Here is a 3,455-nt window from a genome sequence, read left to right on the forward strand (position 1 = left end):
TTTAAAATCTTTAACAAATAAAAACAAACAGATCCTAAGAACCAGCACACAGCTCAAGTCACAGGATGTTTCTGGCATCTCAGGAGGCCCCCTCTTCTCTTCCAGTTATCCAGAGGTAACCCTTGTTCTGACCTCTATCACGGTAGTTTTGCCTGTTTCCCAGACTTCCTATAAATGAGGTCACACAGAACAATTGGTGTTCTTTTGTGTCTGGCTTCTTCCCTTCAGCATAATGATTTTGGAATTCATCATGTTGTCTCATTTTTCATTGATGCATAGTATTCTATTATAATAACAGAAGGAAAGGGATTGTGGCATGCTTTCTCCTTCTCTTTCTCTCTCTCTCTTTTTCTCTCTGTCTCTCTCTGATAAGTGCATGTACCCTCCGGCAAATGAAAAAAAAATTTTTTTTAAGAATTATTTTGTTTAACTTTATTTATTTATTTTTACTTTCATTTGGCCACAGAGGGACAGAGAGAGAGAAAGAGAGAGAGGGGAAGCATGAAAGCAAGCCACCAGGTTCAGGACTCAAACCACAGTCGGCCATGGAGTCCAGTGACCCCTCGGGACCAGCAGGTAGCTTAATGGCTATGTCGCTGGACTCCCCTGTAGTCAACCGCAGTTGGAGTCCTGGGCCCGGTGGCTTAAACTCACGCTGGGCGCGTGTGCGTGTGTGCCCAAGATCCCGAGAGGAGAATGGAGGAGAAGGGATTGCGGCGTGGCCATCCCCCGTGAAGGGGCGATTTCTCACTTTCTGTCTCCCTGTCTCTCTTTGTCTTTCTGGTGAGCACACGTGCCCTATAGCAAAAACCTCTCCAAAAAAAAAGGGAGTCCAGTGCCCTTAAGCACCACACCACCTGTTGGCCCTGTAAATGAAAACTTAATAAATAAAAAATTAAAGTATAATCAACATGTAGTAAAATTCAAACTTTTAATGCTTGTTCCCAGGTTTTGGCACACACACACACACACACTCAGTAAAATAAAATTCATTCGAGTGTCTAGTTCTGAGTGTCGATGAATGCATCCAGCTGTAGAATTGCCACCACGATTGGATGTGGAACATGTTCCTCCTTCTGTTGAGGGGTCATTTGGGACTTTACCTAGTTGTGCTGGGAACCTCAGGGTGCAGTGCTGGGTCCTGCTGTGCACGTTCAGCTTCCATCTATTCCACACAGTCCCCATGACCCTACAGCAACTTACCTTTCTCCCACAGTCTCATCAAAACCGGCAAATTTGGAGGCCGGCAGGTAGTGTAGTGGTTATGGTGTCTGACGATGGTTCGGGTCTTAGTCCCAGCGGCCTGAAAATCACACCGGGTGCATGTTTGTGCATGCCCAAAATCCCAGGAGGAGAAAGGAGCAGAAGGGATAGCAGCGCGGCTCTTCCCCCTGGAGGGGTGATTTCTCATTTCCCTCTCATTGTCTCTTTCTGTTTCTCTCCAGCAAGCACGCATGACCTATGGCAAAAACCTTAAAAATAACAACCAAAAAAAGAAAAAAAAACTGACAAATTTAAATTATTTCTTAAATAGAAAATATGATTGCCACATGTGGCAGAGAACTCTGTTAACTGTGGAGCGCCGGACCTGCAGACCATGGTACTGTGGTGGCAGCAGGCATTTGAGCGTCACAGACCCACACTGTTTTCTAACTCTCTTATATTGAACCATGAGACAAGGGGCCAGCAGATGGTGTAGCAGTTACGTCACTGGGCTCCCACATGGTTCACCACAGTTCGAGTCCCGGACCCAGTGACCTGAAAATCACTCCAGGCGCACGTGCGTGTGTACCCATGATTCTGGGAGGAGAATAGAGGAGAAGGGATTGTGGTTTGGCCAACCCCCTTACGGGGTGATCTGACTGTCTCTGTCTCTGGTAGCACATGGGCCTGATAGCAGAAACCTTTATGAAAACAAAAAAGAAATACGAGTCAATATTAGCCTTAGTTTTTAGTCTTCAGGTTTTCTCAAGTCTGATTCTTTTTTTTTTTTTTTTTTAGGTTTTTGCCATAGGGCACGTGTGCTCGCTGGAGACAGAGAAATCAGGGGAGATGGCCACACCGCAATCCCTTCTCTTCCAGTCTCCTCTCAGAATTTTCAACACATACACTCATGCGCTCAGCGTGATTTTCAGCCATTAGGTCAGAGGCTTGAACCATGGTCAATAGTGGGGGGAATCCCAGGCCTTACCCACCGTGCCACCTGCTGGCCCCAGGACTCTTTTTTTCAGTCTCAGATGACCTGGATCATAGCCATGTGTGTGCCCACCATGCTTCAGGAGGTCCCAGGACACAAACCCAGGACCTTTCCCATGTGGGTTCAGATACATTACCACTATGCCATGGCTCTCAAGTCAGATTCTCATAAACAAGGTGACTCTTTAAAGTGAATTGGCTCGTGTTCACTGGCTCGAATTCTTCTGCTACGACTCTCTATCAACGGAAGATATATTTCTAAAACTCTTCATTCCTGGGATTGAACACACAGACACTGTCTCTACACAAGCATTAAAACTGTTGGTACAGCCAGAAGTTCCGATAGGGAGGGCCGTGGCCACATGGATCCTGGAAACAATCAGCAACAGGCAGTTGAGTAATGAGGGTGACACTGCGGTTTTGCAGCCCGGAGAGAATGTCCGATGACGTAAGCTTACTCCCGATGTATTGTTTCAAGAAGACGCTGGTTCTGGGACAGGAGGTAAAGAGCGTTCCCATCCTCTCCACATAGGAGGGGGCTCTTTGGGTGCCAAGGATTGCCTTGGCCCCACCCAGCCCACACTGGCATGTATGCCCCAGGAAAGGGGGGGGGGTAACCACAGCTGCCAGGCTCTGAGTCAGAGAGCCTGGAGCAGGAGGAGGGGAAGGGGCCTCACGTGGCTGGGCCTATGCTGCCTCGTGGGGCCTCCTGGCTCTCAGCCCACAGGAAGCGTGGCTGTTTGAAAGGACGAATCACATGAAGCCTTGTTGTCCTGGGGCCCAGCCAAGACTTCTTCCCTGAAGGGAGAAGCAGAGGAGGGGGGCCTCCTGGGTTGGAATTATAGAACTGTGGAAGCAGGTCATCTGACCATGCAGAGGGGTGGGAGCTCCCAAGGTTGGGCTGAAGAGGGTAAGCAGAGGTGAGGTTGTGGGGAGGCTTCCAGAGCTCTGGGGGAGGGGAACTGAGCTAGCTTCTGGGGTGACCATAAAAAGACAGGAGGAGAAGGGGGAGCACAGGGGGAGTGGAAGTGCACTGGTACATACACCACCACCACCATGGGCATGACATCAGGAAAGTCGCTTAATCTCACGGGGACTCTATGTCCTCATCTGCAAAATGGGGATGATAAAGCCCGCATTTTAAAATGTTAGGGTGGGACCAGTAGGCAGTAGGGTGGTTAAGGGCGCTGGACTCCCACATGGCTGACTGTGGTTCAAGTCCTGCACCAGGTGGCTTCTTTCTCACTTTCCCTCTTTCC

Source organism: Tupaia chinensis, unplaced genomic scaffold, assembly GCF_000334495.1.
Source record: "Tupaia chinensis unplaced genomic scaffold, TupChi_1.0 Scaffold143574_1, whole genome shotgun sequence".
Lineage (NCBI taxonomy): Eukaryota > Metazoa > Chordata > Mammalia > Scandentia > Tupaiidae > Tupaia > Tupaia belangeri.